Source organism: Dasypus novemcinctus, chromosome 9 (assembly GCF_030445035.2).
Source record: "Dasypus novemcinctus isolate mDasNov1 chromosome 9, mDasNov1.1.hap2, whole genome shotgun sequence".
Classification (NCBI taxonomy): Eukaryota; Metazoa; Chordata; class Mammalia; order Cingulata; family Dasypodidae; genus Dasypus; species Dasypus novemcinctus.
Genome location: NC_080681.1, coordinates 124,719,450 through 124,746,008, shown reverse-complemented (window position 1 = coordinate 124,746,008; position 26,559 = coordinate 124,719,450). Strand labels below are relative to the sequence as shown.

At 38.2% G+C, this 26,559-nt stretch overlaps 1 protein-coding gene across 9 annotated transcripts in view; it reads right to left on the bottom strand.

Annotated features, from left to right (window-relative positions):
* The window catches only part of RERE (arginine-glutamic acid dipeptide repeats), a 517,403-nt gene that overhangs the window by 406,216 nt on the left and 84,628 nt on the right, over nucleotides 1-26,559 (bottom strand). Inside the window, exon 2 of one of the 9 annotated variants that reach the window (XM_058304474.2) lies at nucleotides 14,591-14,683. The exons of the other annotated variants lie outside the window; for them this stretch is intronic. The gene's annotated coding sequence lies outside the window, so the exon portion shown is untranslated. The remainder of the gene's footprint in view (nucleotides 1-14,590; nucleotides 14,684-26,559) is intronic. 9 annotated transcript variants of the gene reach the window in all.

Sequence of the window (26,559 nt, the reverse complement as noted above, 5' to 3'; positions counted from 1 at the left end):
TACCAATTCTGTACATGTTTAAAAGTACATAATTTCATGTTAAAGTTCTGCTATGTGTTACATATTCTGTACACACGAATATTTTATATTACTCTCTTTGATTAGTAATGGGGAAAAAAGCATTTATATACATAAAGGTGGAGCCAGAGAAAAAGTTAATACCCAAAAGTCAAAGCTGGGAAACAGATTTGGCCCAATGGATAGGGCATCCGCCTACCACATGGGAGGTCCAAGGTCCAAACCCAGGGCCTCCTGACCCATGTGATGAGCCGGCCCACGCGCAGTGCTGATGCGCACAAGGAGTGCCATGCCACACAGGGGTGTCCCCCACGTAGGAGAGGCCAACGCACAAGGAGTATGCCCCGTAAGGAGAGCCACCCAGCGCGAAAAAAGTGCAGCCTGCCCAGGAGTGGTGCCATACAAACGGAGAGCTGACGCAAGATGACACAACAAAAAAACAAGACACAGATTCGGGTGCCGCCGACAAGAATTCAATTGACACAGAACACACAGCAAATGGACACAGACAGCAGACAACTGTGGGCAGGGAGAGAAATAAATAATATTAAAAAAAAAAAAGTCAAAGCTAATACCCCATATTCACTCCTGTTCCCCAACTGCCCTTCAGTTTTGTGTTGTTGTTTTTTTTAAAGATTTATTTATTTATTTAATTTCCCCCTCCCCCCCCCCCCCCCCCCCCCCACGGTTGTCTGTTCTCTGTGTCTATTTGCTGCGTCTTGTTTCTTTGTCCGCTTCTGTTGTCGTCAGCGGCACGAGAAGTGTGGGCGGCGCCATTCCTGGGCAGGCTGCACTTTTTTTCACGCTGGGCGGCTCTCCCTACGGGGTGCACTTCCTGCGCGTGGGGCTCCCCCATGCGGGGACACCCCTGTGTGGTAGGGCACTCCTTGCGCACATCAGCGCTGCGCATGGGCCAGCTCCACACGGGTCAAGGAGGCCCGGGGTTTGAACCGCGGACCTCCCATGTGATAGACGGACGCCCTAACCACTGGGCCAAGTCCGTTTTCCTGCCCTTCAGTTTTAACATCACTGAAAAATGTGTGAAACACTATCATTAAAAAAAAAATCCTGATCTGTTTCTTTCCAAAGCAAAACTAGGTCAAAATAATTATTTTATCCATGGGGGGAAAGAAGTAACTCACTTGAATAACTAGACAAAACAAAAAGACAGAAGACTTATTCATTCACTTTGGTTGGTTTCCATAAACCAATGTGACCATACACCAGAACAGACTCTCCATAATGTATCTTTCTTAAATTTGCACTATTTGTACTCATATAAGAGCTTTTGGAAAAGACAGTCAAGTACTTTAACACATTCATTTCAACCATAAACTTGAATACTCTAGATGGATTAAAGAAAATGAGGAGTACCTTGAAAAACTGCAGTTAGAGGTCATTCAACGAGGTCAAAATCCCAAGGGAGTTCCAGGAAGTAAGTAGACAGTACTCAACTATCTCACAAAAACAAGAGAGAGGGGGCAAAAGCTGTCCAAGGAACCTGTTTTGGGGGTCAGCAGACCAGGACAGTGCTGCACAACTCCCAGGAAGGCAAGGAGCAGAGAGAGAACATGAAACAACAAATGTTCCCATCCACCACCTTCAAGGTATTAAGCCTGGATAAAATCCCTGTTTCACTGCAGCAGACTGAGAGGGGAGATGTTTCAAGGGAAGAGAGAGGGAGAGTCGGAGGCTTCTCCACAGTGAATTGGGTCAGCAGAGCCCACATTGATTTGTGGCTCTGGCCACATCAGAAATGTGGGAAAACCAAGGTTGAATGAAACACCTCCATGGAAAGGTTTGCCAAGGAGAGCCATCTGCTGGCCTGGAGGAAACCGCAAGGGGGAAAACAGCTTTCAGGTCTCCCCTTAGCCCTACTAGCAGAAGGAAATCTACACCCCATTAGTGAGTCCCTGACCCAATTCTGATAACTTCAGCTGGGTAATTTTAAAGAGTTAGAATAACTTGAACCAAAAATCAAAGGGGAGCTGTAACAAAAGAAGAAGGAAAAAAAAAAAAAAACATTAGGCAAGAGAGATAAATTGAATCAGGGTAAACTCACCAACATATTCAAATGCCTAGACATAAGCAAAAACTTAAAAGCCATACTAGGAAACAAGAAGAGATGGTCCAGTCAAAGAAACAAACCAAAGAGCCCGGCTACATACGGTATTTAAAAACTAATAAATGATCATCACACCAATCTCCTAAACCAATTCAAAGAAGTAAAGGAAGATGTGACAAAAGAGATAAAAGATATTAAGAAGACACTGGTGAGCATAAAGAACAATTTGAAAGCCTGCAAAGAAAATTAACAGAGCTTATGGGAAAAACATGATGGATAAGATTAAAAATACATTAGACGCGCAAGGAGTGCACCCCGTAAGGAGAGCCACCCAGTGTGAAACAAAGTTCAGCCTGCCAAGAATGATACTGCACACACAGAGAGTGACACAACAAGATGATGCAACAAAAAGAAACACAGATTCCTGTGCCGCTGACAGCAACAGAAGCAGACAAAGAAGAACACACAGCAAATGGACACAGAGAACAGACAACTGGCGGGAAGGGGAGAGAAATAAATAAAAATAAATCTTTAAAAAAAAAAATACATTAGAGGCACATAAGAGCAGAACTGAGGTGCCCAAAGACAAAATTAGTGACTCTGAGATTAGAACATCCAAACTAGAAAAGACAGGAAAAGAGAAAAAGAGAATAGAATGGAAAAAAATATAACAGGGTCTCAGGGAATTGAATGCAACGCAAAATGCACAAACAATACATATTATTGATGTTCCAGAAGGAGAAAAGAATAGAAAAGGGAAGGAAAGAATATTTGAGGAAATAATGACCAAAAACTTCCCAACCCTTATGAAAGACAAAAATATCAATATTCAAGGACAATGCACCCAAACCAGAATAAATCTGACGTACTTCAAGACATGTACTATTTAGAATGACAAATATCAGAGGTAAAGAGAGGATTCTGAAAGCAGCAAGAAAAAAGCAAAGCATCACATAGAAGGGAACCTCAATAAGATTAAATGCCAACCTCGCATCAGAAACTATGGAGGCAAGAAGAAAGTGGTATGATATATTTAAGGTACTGAGAGAGAAAAACTGCCAGCCAAGAATTATTTATCTGGCAAAATTGTCCTCCAAAAATGGGGGAGAATTTAAAGTCTTCATAGACAAACAAAAACTGAGAGAGTAATTTACCAAAAAGACCAGAATTACAAGAGATGCTAAAGGGAATGCTATAGCCTGAAAGGAAAAAACAAGGGTGAGAGACTTGGACAAAAATATAGAAATGAAGATTAGTAAGAAGGGTAAATTAAACGGTAAAAAGACAGTCAAGACTTAGATATGACAATGGACAGCCAAAGGATAACAAAGAGGAAGTAAATAATAACTTTACAGTACACTGAATGCTAATGTCTTGAACTACCCAATTAAAAGACATTGGATGAATGTAAAAATATAGCCATCTATATGCTGTCTAAAAGAGACTCACCTCAGACGTCAGGAGACAAGCAGGTTGAAAGTGAAAGGCTGGAAAAATATATTCCACGCAAATAGTAACCAAAAAAGAGCTAGAGCAGCAAAACTAATATCCGACAGAATAGGGAAAGAAATGTGGCTCAAGTGATTGGGCTCCTGTCTACCATACAGGAGGTCCAGGGTTTGACTCCTGGGACCTCCTGGTGAAGGCAAGCTGTCCAGAGCAGAGAGCTGGCCCGCGCGGAGTGGTGACCCATGCAGGAGTGCTGGCACAGCAAGATGACCCAACGAAAAGAGACACAGAGAAGAGACAATAAGAGACGCAGTAGACTAAGGAGCTGAGGTGGCACAAGAGACTGAGTGCCTCTCTCCTACTCCGAAAGGTTCCAGGATAGGTTCCCAGTGCTGCCTAAAGAGAAGGACAAGCAGACACAGACAAATACAAAGCAAATGGACATGGAAAACAGATGGTGAGTGAAAAAACAACTGAGGTGTGAATAAATAAATAAATCTATAAAAAATATATCAGGCATAATAGATTTTAAATGCAAATCTGTTATAATAAATGAAGATGGTCATTATATAGTAATAAAAGGAGTCACCCAGAAGAAATACCCTAATATCAAAACTAGACAGATACCTAGAAAAAATAAAATTACAGACCAATATCTCTAATGCATATAGATGCAAAATTCCTCAATAAAATACTTGCAAACCAAACCCAAAAGCACACAAAAAAGAATTATATACTATGATCAAAGTGGGTTTTTATCCCAGGTATGCAAGGGTGGTTCAACAGAAGGAAAACAATTTGCATATTAAACCATGCTAATCAGTTTCCAGTTGGCTCCTGCTTGGAGGGTTGAATTTGAGAGTCCTGAGAGGTCATGGTCCCTGATCATGGACATCAACATGCTCATGATAAAATTGAACTTCCAGATCATAAACAATGAAAGACAGAAGGAAAACCATTAGAAGCTACCCAGGAGAAGCTGATTACATGAAGCCTAAGGGATCCATGGGGCTGCAATGAAGCTTGGTGATACACAGATGGCCTTGCAAACAATCTTTCCTTCACTGGTGCATTACTGAAAGGACTCAAATGTGGATTTGCTACATATGTGGTAGCTGTAGGGGCTGAATATTTCCTGGAGTTCTTGAATAAAGATTAGAAGCATCACTGAAGATAATGCCTGGAAGTATCTGACAGCTTCTCAAGTATTAAAAATAAGACATCATCACTGTAGCATACTTGTCTGTGTGTTTGTCCCTTAAACAATACCTGTAAGATTTAATAAAGAAAATATAAAAATAAAAATAAACCACACTAATCAATTGAAGAAAAATCATGATGCTCTCAATTGATGCAGAAAAGCTTTTGACAAAACAGTGTCCTTTCTTGATAAAAACACTCCAAAAGATGGGACTAAAAGGAAGCTTTCTCAATATGCGAAAGTGCACATATGAAAAATCTACAGTGAGCACTCTACTCAACAGTAAAAGACTGAAAGCTTCCCGCTAAGATCCGCAACAAGACAAGGATGCCCACTGTCACTACGATTATTCAATATTGTGCTAGAAGATCTAGCTGGAGCAATGAGGCTAGAGAAAGAAATAAAAAGGTACCCAAATGGAAAGGAAGAAATAAAATTTTCACTATTTGCTGATGTGATCCTTTATGTAGAAAACTCTGAAAAATCTACAAGGCTACTAGAATTATTAGTCAAGTTCACCAAAGCAGAAGGATACAAAATAAATAGCATTTCTATACACTACTGATGTGCAATCTGAGTAGGAAATCGGGGGGGGGGGGGGGGGGGGGAACCATTTATAATAGAAACTAAATGAATCAAATATTTAGGAATAAATTTAACCAAGGACATAAAGGACCTGTATTCAGAAAACTACAAAATCTTGCTAAAAGAAACTGAAGAAGACTTAAATAAACAGAAGGACATTCAGTATTCATGGACTGGAAGACTAAGTATCATAAAAATGTCAATTCAACCCAAACTGATTTACAGATTCAATGCAATCCCAAAAAACTCAAACACACTTTTCTGCAGAAATGAAAAAACCAATTATCAAATTTATCTGGAAATGTAAGGGGCCTCAAACAGTCAAAAATGTCTTAAAAAGGAAGAATTAAGTTGAAAGACTCTCATTTCCTAACTTTTAAAAGCATATTACTTAGCTACCGTGGTAAAAACAGCATGGTGCTTGCATAAAGACAGAAAGATTGCCCAATAGAACTGAATCGAGAACTCAGAAATAGACCCATCCATTTATGGTCAAGTCATTTTTGACAAGGCTGTCAAGCCCTCCTGGCTGGGCCAGAACAGTCTATTCAGCAAATGGTGCTGGGAGAACTGGATATCCATCCACATCTAAAAGAAAGAAAGAGGAACCCTATCTTAACACAAAAATTAGCTCAAAATGGATCAAGGACCTAAATATAAAAGCAACAACCATAAAACTCCTAGAGGAAAATGTGGGGAAACATCTTCAAGATCTTGTGGTAGGTGGAAGTTTCTTAACCTCATACCCAAAGCACAAGCAACAGAAGAAGAAAAAAAAAAGATAAATGGGACCTCCTCACACTTAAACACTTTTGTACCTCAAAGGACTGACTCTGAAAAGAGTGAAAAGGCAGCTGACTCAATTGGAGAAAATATTAGAAATCATATATCCAATAAGGGTTTAATATCCATGATATATAAAGATAGTGCAACTCAACAACAAAAAGACAAACTACCCAATTAAAAAATGGGCAACAGTCTTGAAGAGACACTTGTCCAAAGAAGAAACACAAATTGGGAAAAAAACACATGAAAAAAATGTTCAATATCACTAGCGATTAGGGAAATGCAAACCAAAGCTACAATGAGACATTTCAACACCTATCAGAATGTCCACTATTAAAAAGACAGAGAACTACAAGTGTTCAAGAGTATGTGGAGAGATAAGAATGCTTATTTACTGCTGGTGGGAATGTAGAATGATACAGCCACTGTGGAGGACTGTTTGGCAATTCCTAAGGAATTTGAATATAGACTTGCCATGTGACCCGGCAATACCACTACTAGGGATATATCCATTAGAATTGAGTGCAGTGACACAGACATCTGTACATTGATGTTCATAGTGGAGTTATTCATGGTTGCCAAAAGATGGAAACAACTCAGGTGTCCCTCAACAAATGAATGGATAATCAAACTGTGGTATATATATATGATGGGATATTATGCAGATGTAAGAAGAAATGAAGTTATGAAACATATAATAACATGGATGAACCTGGAAGACATTATATTGAATGAAACAAGCCAGACACAAAAGGACACATACTGAATACTTGCGTTATTATGAACTATATATATTGTGTAATTATAAATCATAGAATTTATAATTAGAATATAAGTCACCAGGAAAGCCAATGAAGGTAGAGAATAGAAAGCTGAGGGTTAATCTATACAGAAATGGTAAAAAGGTTTTTAGTAAATTTGGAAATAAGCAGAAATGATAAAGCACATCACAGTGCTATTGTATGGGTATGACAGTGGTTGAAAAGTCTAAGGACATGTATATTACTAGAAGGATAGCTAAAATATGTTACAGGGCACTGTGTAACATAGTGAAACCGCACGTGAAATATGAATATAGGAAATATATCCCTATATATTTTTTAAAATATATAAATACAAGTAAACTAGAGAGACACAAACAGAATAGCAGAAGAAAAAAAAATAGCTCACTATCTCAAATGTCCATTTGTCAAAGGGTTCATTGGCTATATCCATTCCCACACTGCAATTAACAGCAGAAAATGCAGTTACAAAAATTCTATTTCCTAAATTCATCATTATTAGTTTAAAATCTTAAACCTAAAATTCTAGGAGATTCACTAGTTTACCCTTTGTAATCCCCATTTTCTGTTTTTAGGGGAGAAAATCTGAAAGGTTCCCAAAGTTCCCCGGATGTCAAAACAGTTCCTTCAAGGCACATCTATACACACGATTTATGTGTAAATGAGTCAAAAACATGCATATTAGATTTCCCTGAAAATATACAGAACTTTAAAAATTAGAAGAAAGTGGCATAATATACTTCCAGTTTTGCTGAATGCCAACATGAAAAGTTTGAAAAGGTTCAACATTGACACAAGGCATTCACCACTCATGCATCTTCTTACAACCTTTCCACTAAAGAAGGTGTTTAAAAATGTGTCAGAATAAGTCAAACTTTTCCCATTTGTTGAATTCTCTAAGAGGATAAATTTAATTAATACTCAAAAAAGATTTGAAAGAAATACAAGATATAACATTTCTTTTGCCTAATGTAACACAAATGCCTCAAGAGCAAACTCAATTCAATTTAGGTGAATCAATAAGCAAATTCCATTTTTTCTAAACCAATATGTTTTAAACCCAGCAAGGATATTCCCTAGGGCCAAATAATTATGATATATTATTTAAATAACTTTCCCAAGCCAAACCAGAGCACTTCATTTCCACCAAACTGGAACACCATGTGGAGGGAACCATTTCAGAAGACCTAGAAAATTTCCTAAAGCAAAACCTTACACTTAACCTTACACAGGAGAAGCATGAATATGCAGAGTTACACTGCCCTCTAGAGTCTCCTTCTGATAGACTTCTTAGACTGGAATAATTATACTGTAATCATAACGCCCTTTGAATTTAAGGAAGCTTTCAGTATTCTAATATTGCAGCTAACCTTTTTTAAATGAATTTGTAGTGGTCATTACTAAAACCTGTAATATTTCAATTGCCCATCCTTTTTAAAGATCAGTAATATTACCCCAAAAGAACACACCCAAAACAGCATCTTCTAATTTGCTTTTTCAAAGTCTTAAAAGATTTGCCTTAATTTGCATATCTTCAAACTTGGCAGGAGAAATACTGTTCTCCATTTTACAGATAGGTAAGATGAATGAAACTCGTGTGTAGTAACTGGCTTTCCATGTGGGTTGTTAAGGGGGTAGGAAGAGTGAACTAAATTCTAATTCTAATTTTCCTCCCATCACACTATATTACCATCCAATATAATTCTACTCTTTAATTTGCATTTTTAAAAGTACTTTTTCAAAAGCTCTAACAAATTGCAGAGATCTCTAAAACAAAGATCACTAATATAATAAAATCTATATTAACCCATGTGGCCAGTTCAGTCTAGAAAAACCTCCCAAGTTCATACATTTGACCACACATACAAAACTTGGGCCCAATATAGCCAGTGCACCCACCCCAGGAACTATTTCTACTGCTTCCATATTTTCTCTCAGATCCTAGCAGTTCTCTAGCCCACCTTTTGTCCTAACAGGCAACCTGGTCCATAAAAGGATCTTAGTGGTAGCTGCAAAAAGCACAAACACACACCAGTATCCCACTTTCAATGAGGCTTTGGAATAAGCAACCTGCCAAGGATTCAAAATTAAAATAATCTTCTAACCTAATAACTCTATATGCACCTATAACACAAAAGAAAACTTGAGATTTTCTTTTATTGCTAAAACGTGAGAACTTCTTAGAAGACATATTTTACTATACTCCATCCAGGCATATACTTTCCCTCAACTATTATAACGAGTAGAGTATTTTTTCCTGTTTTAATCTAGATTCACATGAAACCGTAAGTTAACCATTCCTACTCCAGCCTTGTTTAGAGAAAAAAATCTATATTCCTTCAACACCAAAAGCGCATGTCTCAACAAAGAAATTAAAACTAAAATGCAACATTCCACATCCAAACATCTATCATTACTTTTGAAAGCAGCCTAATAAAAGTGATTTGGGGGGCACAGAAGTGAAATAGGATCTAGAACAGAAGCCACCTAACTAAGGCCAAGTTCTTGCAGCCTGTTTTTTAAATAAAGTTTTACTGGGACACAACCATATCTGTTGATTTACATACTGTCTATGGTTGGCTGCTTTCCCATTACAATGGCAGAGCTGGGCAGTCCCAACAAAGATGATGTGGCCTAGGAAGCCTAAAATATTTATCTGGCCTTTTATAAACAAAGTCTGTCAAACCCTGCTGAAAACAAAGATGCCCTAGACTTCTCCAGACTTAAAAGGATACCAACTGTAAGAGCACGAAGGGGGAAAGGGGAGGACTTGGTGTGGAGAAAAGTTATCTACTCTATACTAAATATTAAGGAAATGGAATGATGGGCCCTCAGGGAATAGAAGAACTGACAGATGCAGCTAATTCATCCTATATTGTGGTCCACATGAGGCTTTCCAAAAGCCTGAATAGAGAGCTCTAAGGTTTTATAATATTTTAGGTATGTTTTTATAAAGAATGGGGAAAATAAAATTTCACATATACAACTTTACTCCAGAGATGTTACATAAAGAGCACACACCTAAGATAGTTTGATATGTACGCCAAAGAGAACACTTCAAGTGAGCTTCAAGATTCACTATGAAGAGGAGCATACAGATGACAGGATTGTCACTATTGAAAACCCCAAATAATCAACAAAATTACTCCTGGCACTAATAAAGAATTATAGCAAGGTTGCAGGATACAAGGCTAATAGGCAGAGCCAATTGCTTTCCTATATACAGCAAAGAACTATTTGAATTTTTTTTTAAGATTTTTTCTAATCTCCCCTCCCCACCCCCCCAGTTGTCTACTCTCTGTGTTCATTCCCTGTCTGTTCTTCTGTGACCGTTTCTATCCTTATCAGCGGCACCGGAAATCTGTGTTTCTCTTTTTTTTTGGCATCATCTTATTGTGTCAGCTCTCCATGTGTGCGGCAGCACCATTCCTGGGCAAGGCTGCACTTTCTTTCGCGCTGGGTGGCTCTCCTTACGGGCACACTCCTCGCGCGTGGGTCTCCCTTACGCCGGGGACACCCCTGCGTGACACAGCATTCCTTGCGCCCATCAGCACTGCACATAAGCCAGCTCCACATGGGTCAAGGAGGCTCTGGGTTTGAACCACAGACCTCCCAGGTGGTAGGCGGACGCCCTATCCATTGGGCCAAGTCCGCTTCCCAAACAATTCGAATTTGAAACTAAAACCACAATACCCGTTTCTAACAGCATCAAAAAAGAAGAGAGAGGAAATATTTTGGTATAAATCTAACAAAATATGTACAGGATCTATATGAGGAAAACTACAAAACTTGGATGACAGAAATCTGGAAAGATACTCCACCTCCATGGATTGTAAGACTCAATATTGTTAGGATGTCAATGTTCCCCAAACTGGACTACAGAGTCAATACAATCCCAATGAAAATCCCAGCAAGTTATTTTGTGGATATCAACAAAATAATTCTAAAGTTTATATAGAAAGGCAAAAGACCCAGAATAGCCAACACGATACTGAAGAAGAAAACTGAAGGAGTGAAGTGACACTACCAGACTTTATAACTTACTATAAAGCTACAGTAATCAAAACAGCATGGTTTTTTGTGATATAGGTATCTTTTTTAAAAAAAAAGATAATTAAAAAAACACAAAACACTGCATGATGTTGGCAATAGAACATATCAATGGAAAAGAATAGCAATCCCAGAAACAGAGTCACACAAATATACTCAACTTGGACCGTCAGCAAAGGAGCAAAGGCAATTCAATGGAGAAAGGATAGTCTTTTCAACAAATGGTGCTGGACCAGATGGACATTCTTACACAAGAACAAATTTTAAAAGTTTAAAAAACCTTTCACAAAAATTAACTCAAAATAGATCACAGACCTAAATGTAAAACACAAAACCATAAAAATTCTAGAAAATAACATTAAAAATCTAGGTGATCTTGGGTTTGGTGATGAGTTTTAAGATATAATACCAAAAGCGACAGCCATGAAAACAAATATTTTAAAGTTGGTCTTTACTGAAATTAAAAATAAAAACTACTGCTCTACAAAAGACACTGTTACAAGAGTGAAAAGACAAGACACAGACCAGGAGAAATTCTCTGCAAAACACATATCTGATAAAGGACTTGTATCCAAAATAGACCCAAAAAAGCCCAATAGTTAGAAAACAAACAAATTCGGAAGTGAATGTGGCTCAACTGATAGACCATCCGCCTACCATATAGGAGGTCCAGGGTTCAATACCCAGGGCCTACTGACCTGTGTGGTAAGCTGGCCCACACACAGTGCTGCTGCCACGTGCAAGGAGTGCCATGCCACGCAGTGGTGTCCCCCATGTAGGGCAGCCCCACATGCATGGAGTGCACCCCACAAGGAGAGCCGATTTGCATGAAAAAAGCACAGCCCCCCCAGGAGTGGCGCCACACACCCAGAAAGCTGACACAGCAAGATGATGCTACAAAAAAGAGATGCAGTTGCCCCGTGCCCCCTGATAACACAAGCAGATGTAGAAGAGCATACAGTGAATGGACAGAGAGAGCAGACAAAAGGAAGGGGAGAGAAATAAATAAAATAAATCTTAAAACAAAAAAAGAAAAGAAAAGAAATCAATTTAAAAATAGGCAAGAAGCAGATGTGGCTCAAGTAGTTGAATGTGCCTGCCTCTCAGATGGGAGGTCCTGGTTCAGGTCCTAGTGCCTCCTGAAAAACACAAAAACAAGCAAGCAAACCTAACAAAAAAACTAAGGGAAGCAGATCTGGCTCAGTGGTTGAGCACTGAGCATTGGCTTCCCACATATGATGTCCCAGGTTCAATTCCTGGCCCTGGAAAAAAAGGGGGGGGGGGCGTGACAAACGATCTGAACAGGCACCTCACCAATAAAGATGTACAGGTGGCAAATAAGCATATGAAAGATCTGCAACATCATATGTCACTAGTGAATTAAAAATTAAATGAGATACCACTATACATCTATTAGAATAGCTAAAACCCAAAACTGACAACATCAAATGCTGTCAAGATGCAGATCAAGAAGCACTCTCATTCACTGACAGAACTACCAAAATGGTACAGCCACTGTGAAAGAAAGTTTGGCAGTTTTTACAACAGTCTTACTAAAATAAATCCTTACTACACAATCCAGCAACTGTGCTCCTAGGTATTTATCCAAATGAGTTTTAAATAATAATATCTACACAAAAACCTAAAAGCAAATGTTTGTTAACAGTTTTATTCATAAACACCAAAAGCTGGAAGGACACAAGAGTCTTTCAATGGCTAAATGAATAAACAAACTGGTACAAATGATACAATGGAATGTTATTCAGCAAAAAAAGCAGTATGTTGGGGAGAGGATGTGGCTCAAGCAGTTGAGTACCTGTTTCCCACATGGGAAGTTCCGGATTCAATCCCTGGTGCCTCCTAAAAACAAAAAGCAAAACAACAAGCAAACAAACGAAAAGCCTAACTCAGGGGAGCTGATGTGGCTCAGTGGTTGAGTGCTAGCTTCCCACATATGAGGTCCAGGTTAAATCCTGGGCCCTGGTATCTCAAAAAAGGAAAAGGAAAAAAGATAAAGGGAAAAAAAGCAATATGCTATCAAGTAAAAAGAAAAAAAGAAAAAAGAACCATCTTAAATGCATATTGTTGTTAAATGAAAGAAGCCAGTCTGAAGTGATTACAAAGTATATGATTCTAACTGTATTATATTCTGGAAAGGGGAAAACTATACAGACAGTAAAAATATCAGTGATTGCCAAAGATTAGGGGAGGAGAGGGAGAGGGATGAACAGATGAAGCAAAGGGGATTTTTAGGGCAATGAAACTATTCTGTGTGATACTGTAATGGTAGATAGGTGACATTATGCATTTATCAAAATCCATACAGCTATACAAAGGAAAAAGTGAACCCTAATGGAAACTAAGAATTTAGTTAATAACAATGTATTAATCTTGGCCTTCATTAACAGTAATAAATGAACAATACTAATGCAAGATGTTAACAATAGAGAAATCTGTGGTTATAGGGTTATATTAATATATACACAGGAACTCTACTATCTGTTCAACTTTTCTGTAAATCTATACCTATGTTAAAACATAAGGTCTTTAAGAAAGAAAGAAAAAAAAATAGTTTGTTGGACACCACCCCCAGAGTTTGAGTCAGTAGAGGTCTAGGGAGAGGTCCAATAATTTGTACTTCTAAGAAGTTACCAAGTGCTGCTGTTGCTGCTTCAGGAGCCATACTTTTGAGAACTACTGCTAGAGCTCCCTTCAATCCTACATTTTATGATTCTGTTGTCACTCACGTTTTCATGGAAGGATAGGAGCTAATCCCCAAGATGGCCCCCAATGACCTCTGCCTCATGGTAGTCAAACCCTTGTTGATTCCATAACAAAAGAATATTGCAGAAATCACAATACATGATTTGCAAAGCTGGATCATTGAAGACATTATAGCTCCCACCTTGCTCCTTCTTGGAACCCTTCCCTGAAAAGCCAGCTGCCATATCATGAAGACATTCAAACCGTCCTGTGGAGAGGAAGAACCATGTGACAAGGGACTGAACCTCCAGCCAACAGCCAGCACAAACGTGCCAGTTGCATGAGTTAGTCACCTTGGAATTGGATCCTTTAGCCCCAACTCAAGTCTTCAGGAGAGACAATGAGCCAAAACACAACAGCCAAGCTGCTACCAAATTCCTAACCCATAAAACCTATATGAGATAAAAAATGCTGAATGTTTTTTCAAACCACTAAGTTTTGGGGGAAATCATTACACATCAATAGATAATTATATACAGGCTTAATATAACATATGTAATAATAGGATTGTGTTGTTGACTCCTGCCTTTACTCTGATACAGTTGGAGAAGTCCTAAAAAATGTCTCCATGTTCACTAGCAAGTGAAGATCGGTTTAAAGAGCTCTTCCACTTTTCTCAAAGTATTACAATTAATTGTACAATTCTGTTAGGACATAAAAGCTATGGGGTGGAAGGAGAAGGGAAGAAAGGTGGGGGAGGGTCAAGACTTATGGAAACAGTGGGGGGGTAGGGGCGGTGGGGTTGAATGGGACCTCATATTTTTTGAATGTAATTTTTAAAAATAAATAATTAAAAATATATATCAAAGAGAAAGAAAGGAAAAAAAAAAAGACTTATGGAAACAAACCAGGCACAACTGTTCAAGGTCCGTCCTATCCCTACCTACTCACCTCATCAGACAGCATAATGAATACATAAGAACATGGGTTTACTCAGTAGGGTCTTCGATAAGTTAGTTAACATCTCTGCCTCAGTCTCCTCATCTGTACATTGAAGATGAAAATAGTATCAGTAACAGGGTTACTGTAGGGATGCAGCAAAATTAAACAAAACAAACAAAAACTATTAGAATAGGGCCTTGCCTAAGTGCTCAATGTTAGTTATTATCATTATCATCTGGCATTCCCATTCTCATAGCCTATACTGGTTCCAACCACTATGAACCCACCCAGATTTTTTCATATTTTTCCACCTTTTAAAAGGACTCTCCAGAGTTGTGATGGTCTTCCTTATTTTTTACTCACCCTTCTAAATTTTTCAAAGGTCCCTTCTTTATACAGCCTTCTCTGATTACCCTTTTACTTACCTGATCCCAATATATACACTTAGTGAAAATATTTCAATTATTTATTATTTGCTTCTTCCACAAAACTATGTGCTTCTGACAAGATTGATTTATTGGGTGTCAAGCACTGTGTGCCAGTCACTGTGCTTATATTTGGCACTTTACATGGGCAATCTTACTTAACCCTAATAACTGTATTATTATTATCCTTGCTTTATTAATAGGAAAATTTATACTGCATGTAAACACCAGAGTAGGAATTTGAACCTTAGCTGTCTGACTGTAACTTGTGCTTTTCAACACTTAAACTTGACATCTTGCCATCCTGAAAATTTCAAGATTTAAATTTCCAGCAACTAAAATAAGCAGCTATTAACATTCATAATATATAGGGGGCTGCCATCCACACACACTTTCATCAACTTCTTACTGAAGCTTTCTGGAGATATTTTATGCATATTCAATATATATGAATAAATTTTTTCCTTACACAAATGTATACTTTATATAGTCTTCTGCTTCTTGTTTTGTTTACTTAATTTATCTCTGAGACTGTTCCACATCAATGCATATAAAGTGCCTCGTTCTTTTTATTTGCACAGAATTTCATTGTAGGGTATACCATATTTATTTAACCAATCCCCTATGTTGTCGGCCATCTTTTGCCATAATATAAAATACTTTAATGGAAAGCCTTATACAAAAATAGAGGGATGGCTAGAGTACAGATACGTTTTATCAGATAATATAGTATACAAAAATAGTAGATACATAGAGAACAGCAAAAAGCAAATTCTTTCAATATTTCTGAAAATAAACTACCAAATTTATACATGATTCTTAGAGTGAACATGCCATTTTTCTTTCAGCTTTTAAAAAAACTCCCTAATATGAAATTTTATCAACCTTCAAAACAATAAAAAATATTTCCAAAAATATAATAATCTGGACATTGCTCTTGCCCTTCGTTTACAACCCAAACAAAGAGAAGCAATTATCAAAAGGAGTAGGCTTCAAAACATTCAAAAATTTACTGAGGCAATGACTGCACAACACGGTTATGAAAGTAAGAGCCACTGCGTGTACACTTTGGATAGAATGTACAGGAATGGGATTGTATAACACAGTGAACCATAAGGTAGAAGATGGACTGTGGTTAACTGTACAAATATGAATGTTCTCTCAGGAACTATATAACAAATGGATAATACTAATACATGGTGCTAATAATATGGAAAAAACATACCAAATGTAAGCTATGGACCACAGTTAATGGTAACAGTCTAATGATGTTCTTCCATAATCTGTAACAAATGTTCCACAACAATGTAAGGTGTTGGTGGAAGGATGATGTATGGGAATTCTGAACATTATGCATGATTGTTTTGTAAGCTTACAACTTCTCTAATAAAATATATATATTAAAATTTTTTCATTATAATTACTTGGATAAAAAAGCTGTTTTTATCAAACAGCTTTTCAAATTTATATTTAATCACAGAATCACACGACTTCTGCCATTTTACCCAATATCAAGTTAAATTGCCAAAAGTCCTATTTTCTTTGGTCTCCCAATACTTTATATAAGCACGTCTTCACCAAAAGCAAAAAGTTCCGTCTAAGTACCTAAGAGAAGCAGGGGGCTTAAAGCCTTCAGACTGTTCTTATGCCCTTTGAGGCCTGAAATCCAGCAGATATAAAGCCAGCTCCTACTCTCCAGTTCTTCAGGCCTGCCCTGTTAACTAACAAAATGATAAGGATGGAGCAGCCACATCCCAAAAGAAAGGAGCATCTTCACTACAAGCAAAATAATTTCATTTCTCTGTCGGATAATATCTGCATCCCTTCTCAGCCTGAAGCAGTCAGTGGATGTCGTCCCAAATCCCTCAAGATTGAAGAATGAACAAATATAAGGAGGGAGTATAACCACTGACTAAAGCAGATATATTGTTATTATAGTTATTATCTTGTGTTAACTAAGTAAAACTTGTAACACTGATGTAAAAATAAATTTTTAAATATTAAAAAAACAGTATATTCATTCACACGATCAGCTATTATACAGTAATGAAAATGAACTAGAGCTATGTGTAATTACATGAAGAATTTTAGAAACAATATTAGATGGTTAGGGAAAATACAGGTATCAGAAAACTACAAGCAGTTTGATACCATTTTTATAAATCTTAAAATTAAGTAAAATTAACCAATAAACTGACAGAAACATGGAAGTATATATATATATATATGTATGATTTTTGAAAACTATTTTTAAATGCAGAGTGATAATGAAAAGAAAATTAGAGTGGCTCTTCCTGGGGAAGAGAGGATGTGGTAAGAGGAGAGCACACAGGAAGATTGATGAGGATTACTCTGGTTGTAGAATGGCATGGAAGGATCGCTAGTATTTTGCATTATGCTTTATAACTTACAATTACGTTATATATAGCTTTTTCTGCATTTGTCAACTATTATATTAAAACATAAAGGAAAATAAATACAAAAAAAAATGGTTGACCAAAACTAAGAAACAAAAAACCTTCAGAGGGTATAAAATCCCAGAAGTTCTCCTAGTCAATAAAGAATGTTTTAACTCTACTTTATAGAGGAAAAAAAATTAAAAATCAATGATTATTCCTCTACTCTTTCTTTAGAGAATATATTCATCATTTCTCTAAAGATTCAAAGGTAGAACCTTCAAGAGACTTTCCGGATACACAGCACCACTTCAGCCAAAGGTATCATCAACAAGTCTAAACATATTAAGATAACAAATAAAAAAGAATGTTTCCTTGTTTTCTTTTTCTGCAACCTGAGGGTCTTAGGTAAAAGCAATCAACATTACAAAAAGCTCAGGACAGTGCTTTGTTAAGACCAAATAAATACTCAGGAACCTTCAGGAGAAGACTTCACTTCACAGAAAACTGACATGTGAGCTATATGTTCAAAGAGGGGTAGGGTAGCAGTTTGCCAACCAGAAAAAAACGGGAAAAGAAAAGGGCATTCCAGTCACAGAGATGAAACCACAAAGTGCTTTACAGCTGAAATGTTGCTTTTTTTCCTAAAAGTTAAAAACACTTTTACTTCTCAAATCTCCAAAAATATAGATTGAAAGAACACTCATACCATTTTGAGGAATTTCTTCAGTTATTGAATTTTTCAAGAATGGCAAGATGAAGAGAACTCGTGTAAACTATAAATAGTTCTGAGCTTTGTTAATGACCAGGAATCAGGTACTAGTTATACTACCTCATTCAACCTACAACATCCAAAGCTCAAAGTCAATGAAAGCTTAAAGGAAATGATGGCACTAAGAGAAAGTTTTAAATAGTTTTAGGTTGCTGTTAAATAGCAACAGTTCTGAAGAAAAGAATTTTAAGCAATAAACCTAGATAGATATGAGGACACAGAGATACAGAGCAGACATTTCGAGTGGTTGTCCAATTTATCCACACCTCTGTTACTACCCCACCCTACATGTCAAATGTTCATACCAGCTTTATACCAGATTCATGCTGTACCCTCTGTTCAGAAGTTCCTCCCTACCCTCTCTCCACAGGGCAAAACTGCACCCCTGAAAGATCCAGCTCAGCCATCACCTTCCCTGGAACTCCTGATCAGAATTCCTCAGGCAGAAGAAGCCTCTGGCACTCTGCTCCAGCCTTTCTCTGACATCTATACCTCAATAATTAAAATGAGCCTGTTCCTCTCCCTATTCCTTTAGCCTACAGTCCTAGTCATCTTTCTATCTCCATCACCCATTACCCATCACAGTACCAACAAATACAATAAATAATAGCAGATATATTATACAACATAAGATCTAATCAACACCACCCCTAGCGCTGAGACCTAGCATTCAAGGAAGAGTTTCCCCATCCCTCAGGGCTAAGATCGAGACTGAGGACCTGGATTTTGGGAGGGCAGCAATAAGCTACTCCCTGCCCTTTTGACTCTGCCAATGAACCTATCCCCACACCCTAACTCAAATCCTCTCGGTGGCTGGGGCTTCCCAGCCACATCCCTCTCCCCACACCAGTTTGGGCCCTAGTCTGGCTACTTGGTACCTGGGGATATGACATGAACCCCTTCAAGGTAGGACAGCGGCAGAGCCAGGATTTATGAGGGCTAAATCTTACTCAATTTTAGAGCCCTATTTAAAAATAATTCCATTTTTATTCAAAAGTATTTATTTAGCATAACAGGAGCTTTAGACATCATCATCTTCAAGTTAAACCCTCCTCTAGCAGAACTAGGGCAAGGCCTGACCGCCACCACTCTCCTCTCCTGAAGGACAGGGACTGGAGCTGTGGCCCCTCATCCAAACACCTTCACTTCCAGCTAGCGCCCTAAAGCTAAAACGGCACAGACATCACTGGCCACAGTTGTGTCAGCCTTGGAACAGACAAGAAAAGGGAAAGAGGCCACACAGGACTTTCTTACTCTTCTGCACTTGCCACCTATCTTTCTGGGAAGAAATGGAAATCTGCCTGTAACCCTACCAGACCCAGGGACAGGGGTCTTCCAAAACTGGCCCCACTCCAGGGACCCATCCACAGCTGGTTGTACAATGTTAGGGGAGGTATACAATGCCAGGTGGACTCCAAGGCTACAAATTCTGATCTGATTAGAGGCAACCCACAAGGCTTTTAAGCAGAGTAATCACAGGGAGAAGCTCCCCACATACACTCCTATCCCTGAAGTCCACCCTTCAGGACACCTCAGAGTAAGGCTGACCAGAGGATTCTCTCCTCCACCTGCCTTTGATCCTCTATCTTCCTCCTCCTCTTCCCCACCGTAGCCATGGATGAAACTAGGAGAGCCAGACATTTTCTCAACCCTTCCCCCACCCAGAGGCCCATCGAAAAGTTGGGTCCTCAGGCTGGCTCCCAACTGCCCATAGGCTTGGACCCCAATTCATGCTGGAGAGGGCACACACCCAGCAGAGCTGGCCAGAAATCTGTCCTCTAGGGTGCCAGAAAAACTGTTTGTGGGAGGTGTCTTATGGAGGACTTTGCTACAAAACAGCCTGAGAGGGGTTGGAGAGGAGCCTATGGGGAGCTCGCACAGCCTGGGCACTGGAGAAGTGGCACGTGTTGCAAGGGCCTCCCAAGAAGTATACTGGAGCCATCAAATAAAGCTCTTTTGTCCTTCAATGTTTCTCCATTGCCTTCTATTGACAAAGCTAACACAGGAAAAGTATTTAAAGGGTCCAGATCATTTTCAAGGAGCAGGCAGTGAAGAGTAAAAATTTGGAAGAGGCAAAAATAACTGGAATAAGCACTATCATCTACCAGTTGTCCATTATCTAGAAGTATCCTTTATGACTCCCTCAATCACCAAGTCCTGTAAGTTTTAACTCCTAAGTATTTTGTGAACCCATCCACTTCTCTCTATCCCAATTACTGCCCAGGTCCCAGCCCACAACATCTCTTTTAAGTACCACTGTCAAAACTTCAGAGTTCCTACTTCAGACAATACTCTCTTTAATTTTTTTTTCAATTGCAACCACAGTGAACTTTCTAATAGCAAATTCAATCTGTCAATCTGCTAGTTTTAAAAAAGTACTTCAGTCTAGTGTCTTCAACAAACAGTGCTGGGACAACCATATACCCACATGCAAAAAAAATGAAATAGGGCCCCTATGTCTCAACATATATAAAAATTAATTCAAAATGGATCGATGACCTAAATATAAGAACTAAAACCATAAAATGCTTAGAAGAAAACATAAGGGTAAATCATCAAGGCCTTGTATTTGTCGTTGGATTCTTAAATATGATACCCAAAGCATGAGCAACAATTTTTTAAAATTTTGGACTTCATCAAAAATTTAAAACTTTTGTGCATCAAAGAATATTATCAATAAAGTGAAAAGTCAACCTACAGAATTAGAGAAACTATTTGGAAATCATTTATCTGATAAGGGTTTAATATCCAGAATATATAAAGAACTCCTACATTTTAACAACAAAAAGACAAACACCCAAATTAAAAATGGGTAAAGGACTGCAATAGACATTTCTCCAAAGGACATATACAAATGGCCTACAAGCTTCTGAAAACATGTTCAATATCCTTAGCCATTAGGGAAAAGTAAGTCAGAACCACAATGAGATACCATTTCATAGCCACTAAAATGGCAGTTTTCAAATAAGCGAAAATAAAAGTGTTGGTGAGGTTATGAAGCAATTGGAACCCTTGTGCATTGCTTGTGGAAATGTAACAAGGTGCAGCTGCTATGGAACCTACAGTGGTGCCTCAAAAAATTAAATACAGAATTACCATATAACCAAGCAATTCCACTCCAAGGTATATACTCAAAAGAACTGAAAGCAGGGACTTGAATAGATAATTTATGCCAATACTCATAGCAATATTATTCATAATAGCCAAAAGACAGAAGCAACCCAAGTGTCCATCAACAGATGACTAGATGAACATAACGTAGTACATACATACAATGTAATATTATTCAGCTGTAACAATGAATTAAGTTCTGATACATGTTTCAATATGATACAACCTTTTAGTTGAGGACAAATATTGTATAATCCTACTAACATGAGTTATCTATACCTAAAGACAAATTAATAAAGACAGTAAATAAACTAGAGGTTATCAGGAACTGAAGGAAAGAATGAAGCTATTCCTTAAAGGATATGAAGTTTTTGTTAAGGATGATGAAAATGTTCTGGAAAAAGTCAGTGGTGATAAATTATACAACACTGTGAGTGTACATAATGCCAATTAATTGCAACCATAAAAACAGTTAAATGGTTAAAAAAAAAAATTTGTTACATATATTTTACCACAATAAAAACAATGTCTTTTACTCCCTTCATAAGACTTTCATACTAATCTGCTGGAGGTGCAGTTAACGTTGGGGTTTAAGATATAGTTAGGGGATTTGAATCTCTGGACTGATAATGTGATAGCCAGGTCCTGAGCCTCAACAGACTCCAGCACCTACAATCTGATTTATTGGACTTACCACACTCAGCTAAGATGGAGTTGAAGAAGGACAATCACCACACCATGGAGCCTAGAGTGATTACAACTGAAAATGGGAGGATGGCAGCCAGCATCCATGTGGAATCTGAGCCTCCTCTTGACATAGAGGTGCAATGGACACAACCAATCCAATGTCCACATAGAAGAGGTGGCATTAGATTGGGAAAAGTGGACATGGTGGACGATGGGTATGGGGAAGGGCAGGAAGAGATGAGAGGTGGGGGCGTATTTGGGACGTGGAGCTGCCCTGGATGGCGCCTCGGGGGTGATCACCAGACATCGTGGATCCTCACAGGGCCCACTGGATGGAATGGAGGAGAGTATGGGCCATGATGTGGACCATTGTCTATGAGGTGCAGAGGTGCCCAAAGATGTACTTACCAAATCCAATGGATGTGTCATGATGATGGGAACGAGTGTTGTTGGGGGGGGAGAGGGGGGGTGGGGGGGTGGGGTTGAATGGGACCTCACATATATATTTTTAATGTAATATTATTACAAAGTCAATAAAAAAAAAAAGAAGTAAAAAATAAAAATAAAAAAAAATAAACATCTTTATGCTACAAATAAAAAAAAAAAGAAGTAAAAAATAAAAATAAAAAAAAAATAAACATCTTTATGCTACAAATAAAAAAAAAAAAAAAAAAACAATGTCTTTTAAAAACAGGATGCCAGCAAGATGGTGAATGAGAAACTCCAAGGTTCCAGGGTTCAATCCCCCCCAACCCCCTAAAACATTGAAAACAAAAAACAAAAGAACAAAACAAAAAAAAACTCTTCAGGGATTTCTTAAGTGTCCATAGGATAGAATTCAAAATCCTTTTTTTTTCCGATTTATTTATTTCTTCCCCCCACCTTGTTTTTTTCCGCTCACTGTCTGCACTCTGTGTCCATTCACTGTGTGTTCTTCTGTATCTGTTTGTCTTCTCTTTAGGTGGCACCAGGAACCAATGCTAGGACCGAATGGAGTGGGAGAGAGGCATTCATTCTCTTGTGCCACCTCAGCTCCCTGGTCTGCCGTATCTCTCACTGTCTCTCTTCTATGTCTCTTTTTCTTGTGTCATCTTGCTGTGCCAGCTCTACGGGCAGGCCAACACACCTGCACAGGCCAGCACTCTGTGTGGGCCAGCACTCTGCTCGGTCCAGCTAGCTGTGCACGCCGGCTAACCTTCACCAGGAGGTCCTGGGAATCAAACCCTGGACTTCCTATATGGTAGACCAGGTCCCAAATGCTTGAGCCTCATCTGCTTCCCCAAAAATTCTTAATGGCTTTGAAAGTTCCTTGCAACTTCCCTCTTCAAAATCTATAATCCAGACATTTCGAACTTCCATGTTCTTTACCATGTGCTATTTGTTTGCTTGCTTGCTGGCTTGCTTGCTTTTTTGTTGTTCTGTTTTGCCTCTAGGCCACTGCACACACGTTTCCTGTGCCCAGAACACCCTCCCTACCTTCCCACATTTCCATATTCACTTTGAAGTTGACTCTTCATCATTCTTCAGTTCTCACCTTAGAGGTCTCTAGCTCCAAGTCAGATACCCCATTATGTGCTCCCAAAAGAACCCTCTTCTTCCACATTTAGAACACATCACACATTACTGTAATTTCCTGATACCTCTCTCATCTCCATAGTTTTACCTCTACGAAGACAAGAAAAAGAGCTTCATCACTGAATTTCAAAGACTTAACAATGTATCTGGAAAAAAGTAAGCAATCAATATCAATTCAGCAAATGAATACTGAATGAAGAGGGAAAAAAAATGAAGTTAACAGCTTAAAAGGAAAAGATTACGGCTTTGACATTATACCTGACAGTATACATGCAATAAATACATTACCCATACATCATTCTAAGGATGAGGAGAAAATGCCTTTGTTCCATGATTAACAACTAAGACAAATAAAAAATCTATTCCTCAGAGAAAAAAACTAATTCAGCCAGTTGATAATATAAATGTATAGTATTATATTATACTAAGATAAGCAAAAAAGTCCGTTTTCAAGGTGAACAGTGCCATTCTAATGTAGTATGTCTATCAAAGGATTCCGTTTGTTTACACCCACCTAATGAAAATCAAACATTGCAACAGAACACTCCAGAGCACACCATACCTTCCACAGTAGAAAAATCAATACATCATATTCATTTTCAGTAACTTGTTTACCCAACCACAGTTCTAGAATCGTCATGCAATGCAAACAATTTTCTCAAGTACTTTGAACGCATCTGAAATAAAAATGAGGTCCTTTCTTACACATAAAAGCCAATGCAGAACCTCCTTCTTACTAATTTGCTCAGGGCTATACGGAGCAAAAGCTGGATATGTGAATTGGTATGTAAAGTTACTCTGCCACTTTGGAGGAATCTTTAACCAAGCCTACAAAACTGAGCAGCAAGATCCTACCTACTCAACAGCCAATGGAAATATATATTCAGGACTTCTGGAACCTGGTTTTCACTTAAGGCAAAGCACTAAAGGAAGTATATATATATAGGCAATAGCCTTTAATAATTAATTATTTTTCTTACAGTCTGTAGAGGTGTAAATCTTCTTAGGTTACATACAATGGTCTGATATTATTTTCAGCAATTCAATAATTTTGAATTAATTCTTTAATCCTCTTAAGACCTAACTTGCTGGGGGTATACAGGAACCTCATATTTTTTAGTGTAACTTTTTTTGGGTGATGTATGTATCTTCAAAAAAATACAATTTACAAAAATGATGTGGTGGGGGGTGGAAAGTGGGTTACATGGGAACCTCTTATGTTTCTTGTTTTTTATGTTTTTTAATGTAACATTCCTTGTGATCTATTAACTTTAATTTTTTAAAAATATTTTTTTAAAAAGACCTAAATTGCTGATGAATGTATTATACAACTTAAATGTGTGCAAATTTATTCAGACAACTTTTTCAAAAAATATATTTTTTAAAAGTATGGCAGAGTAGGTAGATATGGCTCAGGTGACCGGACTCCCACCTACCACATGGGAGGTCATTGGTTCAGATCCCAGTGCCTCCTGGGCACTGGGAAGACAGTGAGCTTGCCTGATGGGCAGGAGTGGCAAGCTGACACAACAAGAGATACAAGAACAAAAAACAGAGAGAGATACAATAAAGCAGGGAGCAGAGGTTCCTGATGCCTCCTAAAGAAAACAGAGAGCTGATGCAACAGGCAGGCACGGCAAGCTGACATAAGATGATGCAACAAGAGACACAGGAAGGAAAAACCTAGTGAGAGACACAGCAAAGCAGGGAGCAGAGATGACCCAAGCAATTAGGCACCTCTGTCCCACATCAGAAGTCCCGTGTTCAGCTCCCGATGCCCCCAAAGGAAGAAAACAAACAGACAAAGCAAGTGAAAACAACAAGGGGGTGGGGAAAAATAAATAAATAAAATAAATCTTAAAAAAAAATAAAGTATGGCAGGAGCAGGTGCAGCCCAGTGGCTGGGCACCTGCTTTGCATGCATGATATCCCAGATTCAATCCCTGGTACCTTCTTTTAAAAAGTATGGCAGCCTTCAATGAGTTCCTTGCATAACTGAAAATAAACCACCAGTCCTCTAAAGAAAACATATAATACATACATATGCTTTTTTTGTATGCAATATCAAATAATGAAATTGTTAATATTTTCACACTGGACCAGAAATACTTTATCGCCTCTATTAAAAGCAGGTCAATAGTAATACCAGACTGACAGTACCCAAGCCTATGGACATCACAACGCTGAGACATTCACAGAAATCATTTTAGTGCATAAAGAGGCTTCTAATCAGTTCATTATTATTAGAACATGAATATCCTGGTGGTTTTTAAACCAGACATTTAAATAATCTTTACTGACAAGTATATCACTCATGTATTTTTTTAAAGGGGGGGGAGGGTAGAAGACTCATGACAAATAGCATCATAGAGTTTCCTTCCAAAAGGTTCAAGGCCCCATTTGGCAAACCATACTCTCCTTCAAATAATTTCATAAAATAATCCTAGGCTTTTATTTTCTAGGCTCTCAAGGTCAAAAGGTGTGAGACATTAAATAGTAAGCTAAGTTTTTTGGGTAAGAGGGTAGAGGAGAGAAAAAAGAATACTAACTTTGGAATAAAACTCAAGGTTGCAGAATTAATAAGTGGTGAAGCCTGAATAAGAGCCCTGGAAGATGAGCAACAGTGGGCATGCTCTTAACCAACATTGCTAGGTGCCTCTCAAGATCATCACAAAATAGAACTAGAATCAAAATGTATACATCTTCGAATTACCAATCCAGTAACTGCTCCCATTCAACTATGCTGGTTTAATTTACTGTATCTTGTATAGACAATAATCTGGCCAGTCTGATCAGATCATAATGTCTTACATCTTCTCTCCTCCCCAACACCCAGCAGAGCACTGAACTAACAACAGAAGCATAATAAACACAGGTTGACCACTGAACTGAAATTATTAATTACAACTTCCTCTATAAGAATATTCCGCAATGTAAGTACTAAGCCTGCCAGGGTAAAACATTCATATACACAAGCCCAGGGATATGCATGCACACATTCCACACACAATA